The 13,746-nt window shown below is 40.8% G+C and overlaps 1 long non-coding RNA gene across 1 annotated transcript in view; it reads right to left on the bottom strand.

Moving 5' to 3' along the window:
- Positions 1-264: 264 nt before the first annotated feature.
- Positions 265-13,746, bottom strand: part of LOC120102148 (uncharacterized) — a 29,481-nt gene continuing 15,999 nt past the window's right edge. The window contains exons 4-5 of the long non-coding RNA XR_005503325.2: positions 8,612-8,693; positions 265-1,375 (exon numbers count right to left, since the gene is read on the bottom strand). This is a non-coding gene — a long non-coding RNA (uncharacterized LOC120102148). The remainder of the gene's footprint in view (positions 1,376-8,611; positions 8,694-13,746) is intronic.

Here is a 13,746-nt window from a genome sequence, read left to right as displayed (position 1 = left end):
TCTTCCTCTTCCTCTCATTTCCTCTCCCTCTCCCCCCCCCTGTGGGTATGTTTGTATCACATAACAATATTTTGCTTAGCAATGGACTGCACATAAAACCAGGATCCCATAACATTCTATCACCTGGTGACATTAGGACCCATCGTAGTTTATGCAAATAGACTCTGGTTTTGCATAATGGCAAAAATTACATTACCATGTGTTTCTCAGAATGAACATTTGCCATTAAGCAACGCAGGCCTGTGACACAATGTCACACACATAGCAGCTTAAGACACAATTTTATTACTCCGGCAATCACTGTGAATCAGGAGTCTGTTGTGGCTTGAGTGGTTTTCCCAGCAGCAGGTTAACAAGTTACAACAGCATATGGATTCTCCACTACAGGAAGATCTGCTCCCGGGTTCCGTGACGTTGATTGCAGAAATTATGTCTTTGGGCTAAATAACTGCTGTCCCCGTTTCTTGTTGCTCTTAGGTCTTACATATTACTTCACACCCTGGCTATGCAGCCTCCTTCTGTCTCTCACTAAAATGGGACCAATCTTTCTCCCCACCCTCAGTGTGTGCATGGGGCAGATGGGTTTCATGTGCAAATAGTGTGTGTGTGTGTGTGTGTGTGTGTGTGTGTGTTTAGAGAGGGAGAGAGAGAGAGAGAGACAGACAGACAGACAGACAGACAGACTTTTAATGACTGCTTCTATTTCCTTCAGTGCCATAAATCTGATCTTGGCACTTGTTTATCTGATCTTGATTTAATTTGGGTAATTGATATCTATCAAGAACAAGGTCCATTTATTTTAGATTTTCCAATTTTTCGAAATACAAGTTTTTGAAGTAAGCTTCAAAAAAGTATGATTTTTTTTTATTTCCTTGGTGTACGCTGTTATACTTCCCTTTTCATTTCTGATTTTGTTAATTTGGGAATCTCTGTCTTTTATTTAGTTTGGATAAGGGTTTGTATATCTTGTTGATTTTCTCAAAGAACCTGCTCTTTGTTTCACCGACTCTTTTATAATTCTCTTTGTTTCTATTTTGTTAATCTTAGCCCTGAGTTTAAGTATTTTCTGTCATCTTTTCCTCTTGGGTGTGTTTGCTTCTTTTTGTTCTAGAGCTTTCAGGTTTGCTGTTAAGTCTCTTGCACGGGATTTCTCTAATTTATGTTTGAGGGCACTGACTGCTATGAGCTTTCATTTTAGCACTGCATAAGTTGAGCATGTTGTGCCTTCATTTTCACTGAACCCTGGAAGTCTTTACTTTCTTTCTTTCGTTCTTCCCTGACCCAGAGATCATTGAGTAGTCGTTCAGATTCCGTGAATGTGTAGACTTCTTCTTGTTTCTATTCTTGTTGAAGTCCAGCTTTAATTCATGGTGGTCTGAAAAGATACAGAGAGTTACTTCAATTTTCTTGTATCTGTTGAGACTTGCTTTGTGACCAAGTATATGGTCATTTTTTGAGGTGTATTTGCTGAGAATAAGATATATTCTTCTGTGTTTGGGTGAAATATCCTGTAGGTGTCTATTAGGGCCATTTGATTCATGTCAGTTAGTTTCATTATTTCTCTGTTTAGTTTCTGTCTGGATATCCTGCCCATTGGTGAGAGTGGGGGTATTGAAGTCTCCCACTATTAATGTGTTGGTTCAATGTGTGACTTAAACTTTAGTAAAGTTTCTTTTATGAATGTGGGTGCCCTTGTGTTCGGGGCATGGATGTTCTGAATTGAGACATCATCTTGGTGGATCTTTCCTTTGATGTATATAAAGTGTCTTTCCCCATCTCTTTTGTTGGAAGTTTTTTTTCCCGTTAAATATTAGAATGGCTACTCCAGCTTGCTTCTTAAGTCTGTTTGCTTGGAAAACTTTTTTTCCAGACCTTTAATTCTGAGGTAATGTCTATCATTATTGCTGAGGTGTGTTTCTTGTATGCAACAGAATGACGGATCCTATTTTCACATCTTTTCTGTTAGTCTGTGTCTTTTTATTGGGGAATTGAGTCCACTGATATTGAGAGATATTAATAACCAGTGATTGTGGGGCTGGAGAGATGGTTCAGTGGTTAAGAGCACTGACTGCTCTTCCAGAGGTCCTGAGTTCAATTCCCAGCAACCACATGGTGGCTCACGACCATCTGTAATGAGATCTGATGCCCTCTTCTGGTGTGTCTGAAGACAGCTGCAGTGTAGTTATATATAATAAATAAATAAACCTTAAAAAAAATAGCCAGTGATTGTTAATTCCTGTTATTTTGCTGGTGGTGTTAGTAGTGGTGGTGTTGGTGGTGGTGGTGAGTGAGTGAGTGTGTGTTTGTGTTTGTGTGTGTGTGTGAAGGCACAGTTGACTTCCTTGGACTGGAGTTTTCCTTCTAGTACATGCTGTATTGATGGGTTTATGGATAGGTATTATTTAAATTTGGCTTTATCATGAAATATCTTGTTTTCTCCTTCTATGGATATTGGAGTATCCTTGTTGGAGGAAGTGTGTACTGTGGGGGATGGACTTTTGAGAACTTCCTCCTAGCTGCCGGAGGATGCCAGTCTTCTTGTTTGCCTTCAGAACAAGTTGTTGAACTTTCAGCTCTGCCTCTACTATGCCTGCCTGGGTACTGCCATGCTCTTACCCTGATGATAATGGACTGAACCTCTGAACCTGTAAACTAGCCCCAAATAATGTCCTTATTAGAGTTGCCTTGGTCATGGTGTCTCTTCACAGCAGTTAAAACCTAAGACATCCTCTTAGCCTAAAATTCAAGAGCTAAGAGTTCTTTTTAAAAAGAAAGTCATGGTAAATTTGTTGTCTAATTTGATCAAGCTACCCATTGAGATTGAAAACACCTGCAATACATACACATGCTTATACATGAAAGAGTTATAACATATGGAGCAAGGGCCTCAGAAAGAGGAACAAAGTCTCAGGGGCAAGTCTGGCTTTCATTTTTTGAAGAGAGATAATATTCTTCTCCATAGTGTATAGGAAGCTGATTACTTCTTTCTTTCTTTCTTCCTTCCTTTCTTCCTTCCTTCCTTCCTTTCTTTCTTTCTTTCTTTCTTTCTTTCTTTCTTTCTTTCTTTCTTAGTATAGAAGAGAGTTTATTCAGGATATGGGGAGGGGAGTTAAGAGGGTAGTAAGGGCAGAAAAAGGCAGAGAGAGAGAGAGAGAGAGAGAGAGAGAGAGAGAGAGAGAGAGAGTAGAGAAATAGAGGTTGGCCATGAGCACGTGAAGAGAGGGAGGAGGGAAATGGTGAAAGAAAGGACAAAGGGGGAAGAAGGTAAGAGAGCAAGAGAGAACAAGAGAATGCTACTGACTTATTTCTATGTGTGTATGCATGTGGTTGGGTTACACATGTGTGTATAGTTAGGTGCATATACACATAGCTATTCGTTTGGATGTAGGAGGCCAAACTTGAGTATTGTTCTCGGGTACTATCTACATTTTGTTTGAAACTGGGTTTCTCATTGTCCTAGAACTTTGCCTACGAGGTTAGGTTAGCTGGCCAGCAATCTTCAGGAGTCTGTCCATCTCACCACGACTGGGATTTCACACATGCACCACCACGTCCTGCTTTTCACATGGGTTCTGGGGATCCTAATTCAGGTCCTTACGTTTGCAAGGCAAGTGTTTTACTAACTGAACCATCTCTCCTGCTGCCAAGCAGAACATTTTGCAGATAATTCAAGTGCAGAAACTTGTCAAGGAGGAAGAATAAGGTCTGGAAGTGAGTTGATGCTCTAGAAGCACATACAGAAGCAGCAAGGAGTCTGAACACAGATTAGTCCTGTCACCTGATGAAACCCAGCCCTAAACCATCCCAGTTCCTGCCCAGAAGGCAGTCCAGCTGCTCTAGAACACACACTCCCCATGGCTTTACTTTCCTCTCCACTTTTTCACACGCAGTGTTGAACAATAAATCTGTTTGTGTACATGAGAAAATAAAGCTTATCTGGAAGCCATGATGAGAAAACTTATGCTAGGCTTTTGTTCATTGTCTCATGGTAGCAGTCAACCAACCTATCCCTCTCTCTCTCTCTCTCTCTCTCTCTCTCTCTCCCTCCCTCCCTCCCTCCCTCTTTCTTTCCCTTCCTACTTATCTTCCTTCCTTTCTTCTTTCTAATGTCTTTCTTTTTTTCTTTTCTTCTTAAGCTGTGGGACAAAGTCCATCTCTACATGGACTGACCTAGAACTTGCTATATAGACCTGGCTGACCTCTAACATTGAGTTCTGCTTGCTTCTGCCTCCCAAGGACTGGGATTGGAGGTACGCGTTCTCATATCCAGCTCAGTCAACCCTCCTTGTCACTATAACAAGACAAGACAGAAGGAAGTCATGGGAAGAAAAGGTGATTTTGGATCAATGTTCCAGGAGATTTTTGTTTACCACAGGGGGAGATGTAGCCTCATGCAGCTGTATCTCGTCAGTTGTGCAGCTGCCTTTCCTTACATCATGGCCATTAGGGAGTAGAAAATCAGAGTCAAAGCTGGGCCTGGCAGTAGGCCTTAAAAAAATCCACCCCCAGTCCCAGTAATTCACCTCCTCCAGCAGGCCCCTTACCCTCTAGAACAGTGCCATCAGCTGAGAACCAGGCATTCAGACACTGTGTGGGGCACTGCAGACCTGAACCATAATGGTCATGGTCACCAACTACACACTTGAAATAAGTTAAAAGGACTAAAAGAACACACAGGAAATGTGAACAGAGAAACAAATAAAGAAGAACCAAGCAGACACAGGCTGGAAAATCCTAACAATCACAAGTGATATTTAATATTTGATGAAGAGCACATGTGGCCTACTGTCACGTATACAGCGCCCCTACATAACTGAATCACAATTTATCGAAGCTGAGCATGTGCTAGTCTGTATGTTGCTTTAACAAGTTTCATATGATCAAATTTAGAGAGCAAATTCTCTGACCACAGAGGATTTCAGCTAGAAGCCAATAACAGCACTCCCCTCCCACATAACTAGAAAATTCTCATGATTGCACATTTATTAAAAATACTTGTGGCTCAGCAGAAATGATAGCAGAGATTAGAAGATACTGAATTGGATAATAATGAAAATATAGTGCATAATCTGCACCGTGTCATAAAATTAAAATAGCACTTAAAGAAAAATACAAGTAATAAGTTCCCTGAAGAAAAACAAAAGCACAGATCTTACCAAGAGTAAAAAGAAAAAAAGAAAAGATGAAGTTTTCAGAACCATGAAAATAGATTTGAAATTTTAGGTGAAATGTAGAACTTCTAGAACATATCTAATACAATTGACACCAAAGGTTTGAACATGACCAACGGATGCTAAAATTTATGTAAATAAAAAGGGATTGTGATAGTTGAGTCAACCTTGGAGAAAGGAAAGGGGTTGGGAAAATCGTGGGCGACTCTTGAGACTTGCTCTAAAGCCCTGCAAATCACAAAGGTGCTGTTGACACAAGGTCAGACTGACAGAGGGACGGAAGGGATAGGAGGCAGCAGAGGACTTACAGAGGCATTTGATTGGGTAACGGGTGGAACAGTGCAGAAGAGGTGGAGAGGAATAGACAGCCGATGATAGTGGGCCAGTGGCTGAACATATGGAAGAGAAAACTGAAGAACTGAACGAGCGTTGGACTGATCCAAGATAGGAAAGACTTCTAAAGGAAGGAAGAATTTCCCTGTAATGCGTAGTAACAACCGCTTCTTAAATGGAGCATAAAAAGCACCAATCCCCAAAGAAAAGATGAACAAATTGCCAGAAATTAATTTTAGGAACTGGTTTTTTTGTTTGTTTGTTTCTTGTTTTTTTTTTTTTTTTTTTTTTTTTTTTTTTTTTGTCAAAGCAAAGCTCAGGAATTAGAGTAAAAAGTACATGCAAAGTGCAAGAGGGTGGCAGAAGCACAGGACGTCCACGGAAAGCTCTTTATTCCAAATAGACATGTCTATTATTATATCATAGTATTATATCATGATAAGCTGGGCTGGTGAAACCTTTAATCCCATCGCTCAGTAGTCAGAGGCAGGTGAACCTCAGAGTTCAAGGCTATCCTGGTATACAGAGAGAATTCTAAGATAGCAGTCACACACACATACACACACACACACACACACACACACACACACACACACACATCTCAAAAACAAACAAGAAACAAAATACCAAACCACCACCACCACCACCACCACCACCACCACCACCACCACCACCACCACGATAAAACAGGATAGGGGCGTCAGAGGTGCTTGTTGGTTTAAGAACGTGCACTGACTTTGCAAAGCACTGAATGGTAGCTCCCTGCCTCCACAACAGACTTGATACCCTTTTCTAGTCTCTGAGGTACCACAAATACACACACATACACATAAACAAAAATAATTGATCTGTAAAAAACATTAATAAAACAATTCTAGAACCTATGAGAAAAATAAAGAAGGCCGTGTATTCAGTTAATTGGCACATGGAAAGACACTTGATATGATTATAACCAAGGATAGGAAAACAACCCATGATACCACTACAGAGCCACTGGGATGATTGAAATAGAATGAGAAGTAAAGTGTCTTAAAAAAAAAAAAAACAAAACACGGAGAAAAACAGAACCCCCAATGCACTGCTGATCAAATGAAGTCAATGTAATCTACCTGGGAACATGTTTGGTAGTGTTCAATGTTAGATGTATTTTATGTTCATTGTCTCTTATGACCCAGTTATTTCTTTCCTATATTTACAGTAAAGAACATATTTCCGTGAGCCACAGGTGTAGACAGAAATTCACATTATTTAAAACAGTCGTCCTGGTTTGGACTTGGTGCTTTAGTTGTTAACAAAAGCTAGAGTTGAGAGGAGGAACCTCAGCTGAGAAAACATAACCATCAGATTGCAAGTCTATAGGGTAGTTTCTTGATGACAGATTAATGCAAGGGACCCAACTTACTGGGGACAGTGTTGGCAAGGCTGTTCTCAATGTCATAACAAAGCAGGCTGAACAAGGCGGTAAGATGTGCTTCTCCATGGCCTCTGCTGCAGTTACTGCTTCCAGGTTCCTACTTGAGTTGTTGCCCTACTTGGTTTACTGCCCTGTCTTCCCTCCATGATGGATAGGCAAGGTTTTCTGGCAGCAATAGAAGGGTAACTAAGATACTGGCCAAAAATAAACAATGATAAAACTAAAAGTCCATTCACTGCAAATAATAAATCACCGTGTGACTGAATCATCTAACAGAAGAATGTGGAGGTAATGACAATGACTATGCTTTGCCACATGTCATGGATAACACACACACACACACACACACACACACACATGCACACACACACACACATACACACGCACGCACATACATGCACACACACACAGAGGCATGTGTGCACACATGCATATGGTTTCAACACACATGTGCATAGATTAGTAGTGTCTAAAGACTTAGAGAGCCTTCTACAGATCTCCAGAGCTTTCTCTGTATAACTTGTTCCTCTCTGATATTCTGCTCACTGACTGTAGCTTCTCTCACGTGTTTTAATGATACAGTGAGACTGTCATGACCTATTTGCACTCTTCTGAATTACCTGTTAATGCTTAATCTCCAGTGTGGCAGGTACCATTAAAGGTAGGGTCCCTGAGTGACTAGTAGGTAATCTATCACGAATGAGGTTGATGCTTATAAAAACAGGCTTGAAGAGACTCCATAATCCCTCCTGTCACATGAGGATACCCTAACGAAATAGTTGTCTGTGAGCAACAGGATCAGTTTGGGTACTGGATCAGTGCCTTGGACTTCCTAGCTTCCAGAATGGTGAGAAATAATGTTTAGCTGTTTACAAATTATCTAGACCCAGTCTAAGGCATTGCTGCCGTGAGAATGATCTACGGCACAGCCCTGCAGGCTGGGTTTGGGTTTCCTCTTCCCAATGCAGTACAGCGAGCTGGAGCAATCGAATGGCAGTGCAGACCCTGCCTTCTACTGTGCACCCCCATGCTGGACAGCATCACTTTAGCTGTATCTATCACAGTTTGATGGAGCTTTCCAGGAGAATACAGCAATATTAAAAGTTTAGATTTTCATTTCTGAAAAGTCAGCCATATTAAGTCCTGGGTACCAGCATTTTTGAATGCATGTGGAGATGATTCTCAACATACTCTACAATCGCTTGTAACTAAAAAGGGCTAACACCACCAATTGACAGCCCGGGTCTCCTTGTTTGTAAAGTAGATGGACACACAGCAGGCATGGACATACACAAGGGCATGCTATCGAATCATTGCAATTGTTAGATATTATGCACACACCATTAAATGTATGGGGCATTATGGGCCCCTGAACTGAATGTACATTTACTATTTTAGACTATCAATCCAAGCTAACTTGGTATATAAGCCTAATTTTAAAAAAAGTTAGATTTCCTTGTACAAATAACATTTGTGTTTAAGGATTTGAAAGAATTCTTAGACCATCTAGACTCTGTATTTGGTAGCAACAACTTTAGATTATGCAAAGCTATATCATAATTTACATATGTATACATTAAAACATAATAGCATAGCTAATATTTATGAAGATTTTTGATCTAGGCACTGAAATAAATTCCTTTTAAAATATAGATCTTATTATTTTCTCCTTTTATACAGTTTGATAGCTTACCCAATATTAGGCAACCAGACAATGTTGTACCACAGATCAGCTCAGGATTTTGATTCCAAAGTCTTTGCTCACAATAATTGTACTGCAAAACCAAATTAGAAACAAAAAATGGTTTAAAATATTTTAAAATAAAATGAAAAATAAAAACTTTCTTTTCCCAGCGCGCTCTCTCTCTGTCTCTCTCTCTGTCTCTCTCTCTGTCTCTCTCTCTGTCTCTCTCTCTCTCTCTCTCTTTCTCTCTCTCTCTCTCTCTCTGGAGAGGAGTAAAGATTTTGCAGTGGGATTTTTTTTTCTAACCCTTTTCCAACTGGTACAAGTCAATATTTACTATGATTGATTGAAATAAAAGCATACGGCAAGTCCAACTGAGAAAGGAAGTTCTCCTATATCAGAGAACTTTGATGCAGATAAAGAAGAAAATGATTAATCCTGGCAGAAACAGAACTTTGGTCCCATGTTTACTCTGTGGCAAATAAGCAGCAGACAGCCAAGGAAACGTCACTAAAAGGGACCCAAGACTTCAGGAGTCCTGTGCATCCATCTATATAGTTCTCCCTGTGTTTGCCAAAGCTTCTCTGTGGACTGCACGGTTTCTGCTCAGATGTCTTAGGGTTCCCCACCTTTTCTACTCACTAAATTTACAAAAGCCAAGTTCCATGTAGTTCATCCAGAATATATTGTTTCATCTCCAAATTATGTGCTACCATTAACTTCCCCTAAAACCAGCAAACGAGTTTATAGATCAACATGCCAGCATCTACTAAAAAAGAGCAGAGATGCTTTTCACTATTCAAAATTATATACCACATCCCTCTTTGTTTTCTTAGAAGCATTCGCTCATTTCCTAAAAGCACTATTAAGAGATCCATGCTAAGGAACTTTACATGATATCAGGTTTCTATAATGAACATTTAGGATTATTATCCTCTCTGCCCCTAATTGCAACTGCCGAGTGTGTGCTAAGCCAGCCTGAAGGTCTAACGAGCACCAGTTTCACTTATTGGTGATGTAACATGAGCTACTGCAAGAACTGCGTGTGTGGAAACGACGTGACCTCATCTTTTCGTGTCTCAGAGGAAAGTGACATCTATCCTGGAAACAGGACTGCCTATGGTTGGACCCATGCATCTTGGCTGTGGGTGCCGACATCAGCATTTATTAGCTGTGTGATCTTGGGACAACTAGAGTTTCACTTTGCTCTCTGGAATGCGTGGATAACACCACCATCAACTCTGGGGACTGTGAGAGGAAGAGTTGCATTTTGTAAATTAAAATCCAGCTATTACTAGACTGTTTGCATGGTGACTGGATAGCTGAATTCTCCCAGATGAATGCCACTGTTGTTTGAAACAGAGTAGACAATGTCTTATAGATAAGAAATTCCAAGAGTAGCATTTGCAGTGTGTCTGAGCTGGATCCATTTAACCTCCTTTACAAGTACCTCCTACCTATAGGATCTGCAATGGTCAGAGTTGATCAAGTGTATGTCTAATATGTTTCCTCAAATTCTCTAACATACTGTAATTGCTGACTGGCTTTGCCTTGTGTTGACATTCTCAATCACTTTTCTTGAAGTTCAATCAAGAAATCATTATCACTTGAAGTTCAAGCAAGACTATGAGCTACTTAAGCTTAGAAAACTCATATAACAGTTCTTTGAGCCCTTCTTTATGACAGTTTCTTTTATCTCTTCAGCTAAGGCACCACCAACCCTACACACACACACACACACACACACACACACACACACACACACATACACACACATATACACACACGCGCACATGTGTGCACACACACAACACACACACACTATATACATACACACATATACACATATATACACACACACATGTGCACACATACACGCACATGTGTGCACACACACACCACACACACCACACACATACACACACATACACACACATATACACATGTGTGCACACACACACCACACACACTATATACATACATACACACACACACACACACACACACACACACACACACGTACGCACATGTAATCTCCAGGTTGCTACATCACAATGTTTCTCTGGAATCCTGAAGTAAGAAGTAGGTATACTGAGCTGAGAAGGTAAGCCCAAACCTTCCCAAATGCACTTAGAGATTTCCTAGCCATCCCTGTGTGATAGTGCTGTGTGCATTTGTATTAGGAAAGACAGACTCAAAGTCTTCCGAGAGTTGACCTTGTTCATTATCAACCATGAAGCAATGGAGTCTAGGAGGTTGTCCTGGGCAAAGAATTGTTGTCAGTGCTAACAAAAGATAAGTATTTGTTTGAGCAACCATGTTTAATTACAGACCCAAGGAATCCTAATGATACTGCTTTTCCCTAACCAAACCCCAGAGGAGCTGAAGAAGAGCTCAGAACTGACTTTGTACTTTAATAATATTTTGTAACGCACTCTTAGAGAAAGAGAGGCTGCTAATAGAACAGGTGAGGAACTGTTCTGTTATCTCCCCAGCATTGCGTTCAGCGTAGCACTGCCTTCCCGCTTCTTGCCATGGGACTAGTATGCTGTATCCTGGAGCTCTGGACATCACAGAGGTAACATGCAGCTGGAGGAGCAGGTGGACTGGCATGCACCTGTGCATCCATCTTGCTCCTCTTCAGACTCCTCCATAGCTAAACACTGACAACATCCTTGAACACTTCTCATTCCAGCTGCTCCTCGTAAGAGGGACTGAACTTTAGGGTGTCAAATGGGATGTGGGAGTCTTCAAAGACTTACATTTTGACACAAGAGACTCCCTTCTCTAAGAGGCACTTTCCCAAATCCTAAAGTATAGTTTTTCCCATCTTCTACCTCACTGAAGAAGCACCAGGCTGAGCATGACAACCTTTCACTCTTCTGTGCAAGAAGATGGAATTAACTGAGTGTAACAGTCAGGATCCCAGTAGGAAACAGTGCAATATTGAAACTGACGACTTGAGGAAATGAATTATAGGGTGCTTTAATTCTGTGGATAGCATGCTACAGTATCTAAAGTGGGGTGGAAGTGGCATCAGCATCACAAGGAAAAAGCCCTGCAGAAGGCTGTCCGGATATGGATGCTGATCTGAAGCCAAGAGCACAGCTGACAGCACAGTGGGGGTCAGCAACAGAAGGGTGCTCCTAACCTACTTCCTGGTGACTATCTCGACTGATGCCTTCCTAGTGGCTGATCCCAGTGGTAAGGCCAAGGGCAAAGGTGCCTCTGACTGGGCACGTATAGTTTAGCCTCCAGACTCCAAGCAGGAAGGAGAGGTTACAAAGAGCTTCCATTCAGAAAGCTTCCAGAAGACCAAGTCAAGTAATAACCCCAACAAGATTTTTCTTGTAAGCCAAAATACTACAAAATAAAGACAACCAGGGAGGATATGCATTAAAAACAGGATTAAAATGTTAAATCAGAAGAGAAGTAAATGCATTTGAAATGTGAGGCAGAAAAGGGCAATCCTGAAAACCAAGCCAATAGAACCTTTGCAGGAGAGAATAAGAGAAAAGCAATGGACTACAGGGCAGTGTGGAGAACGCCTGAGAACACATTAGTGAGCTGGAAGATCATATCAAGGGCACTCCATGAGGAGTCCAAGGAAGGACAAAGACAGGCTAAGAGGGAAAAAGCAGCTATCAGAGCAAGATGAGAGCCATCCGGTGGGAGCCATAGATTCAGGTAAAGATTAAATGGAAGAAGAGAAAAGATTTAAGACCTCCAGAATTGAAGACATTCAAAACCCCTGACAAGATTTACTGTGCTTATATGACATGGAAGAAAAATGCATTCTAAATGTAATCTAGTGAAACTTTCAAATACCAAGAGAAGAGGAAATCAGAGTTTGTGAATGGTGAAACTATAAAAAGCAGACAGATGCATGCTTTCTTCAAAGAATGGAAATGAAACCATTTTTTTGGCTTTAATTTGATAGTCAAATAATCAATCACTTAAATGTAACAATAGCATGAAATGTTTTCAGGCCTGCTTGTCTCAGAAGGTTTACTACTAAGAGACATGAGCAGTCTGTCCTCCAACAAAAGGACAAACAAACAGAGGGAGATGTGGCAAGGTACAGAATGGGAACATAAAGAACACAGAAAAGTTGATCTTGTTTACGTAGACTGAACCCTGGCGAAGGGCAAAATTATGTCATGATTATCAAGGAGACCATAATGTATCTTCACTGAGGGGAGACATGATGTATGTCATCTTCAGATATTAATAAAAAAGTAAACATGAGTAAGGATTTACTAAGTTGGCATAAACTATTGTAAGACCAGAGATAGACATTCATGATCACACACAAAGAGAGCATTATAATTATCTCAGAAGTAGGAAACCAGCCACAAAAAGCCACATTAAATATTCAGGAATCATTGTGTCAGATCTATGTGATCCAGTTATACCACTTCTAAGTTTAAACCCCCAAGAGTCAATGTCAGCTTTGTTTCTCTCTCTCTCTCTCTCTCTCTCTCTCTCTCTCTCTCTCTCTCTCTCTCTCTCTGTGTGTGTGTGTGTGTGTGTGTGTGTGTGTGTGTGTGTCTGCTTAAGTGTGTTCTGGTTCACAGTACAGAGGCCAGAGGCCAACCTTTCATTCATTACTAAGCTATTTATTGAAACAAGATCTCTTACTGACCTAGGCCGGCCAACTTGGTTAGGTTGGCTGGTGAGCAAGTCCAAGGGACCCTTCTGTTTCTGTCCCTCAGAGCTGGAATTACAAATGTGCAGGGTCATTTTCAGTTATTGTATATTTGCTCTTGAGAGGGAACTCAAGTCTTCATGCTTGTGAGGCATGAACTTGATCAACTGTATTGGAGCACCCAAGGACATTATATGACTGATCATTCGAATTTTGGAATCAGACTACTGCCCACCAATAGACAGAAGGCTGAAGAATTGTGGAGGGTATATGCTATAGCATCCTATTCCATTGTGAAGAAGAATGAAATCTGTTTAGGCAGGAAAATAGAACTCGAGATGTCAGGTTCTGCGAAATAAGGTAGACCAGAAAGACAAAAACCACACACTGTCTCTCATATATGGAATTTAGTGAAGATAAAAGAAGTGAAAGAAAATGGAGGGGCTACTCATAATGTGGAAAGGAGAGAGAGAGAGAGAGAGAGGGAGAGAGAGAG

This window comes from Rattus norvegicus, chromosome 4 (genome assembly GCF_036323735.1).
Source record: "Rattus norvegicus strain BN/NHsdMcwi chromosome 4, GRCr8, whole genome shotgun sequence".
Taxonomy (NCBI): domain Eukaryota; kingdom Metazoa; phylum Chordata; class Mammalia; order Rodentia; family Muridae; genus Rattus; species Rattus norvegicus.
The sequence above is the reverse complement of the archived record's forward strand: the minus strand, read 5'-3'. Positions and strand labels throughout refer to the sequence as shown.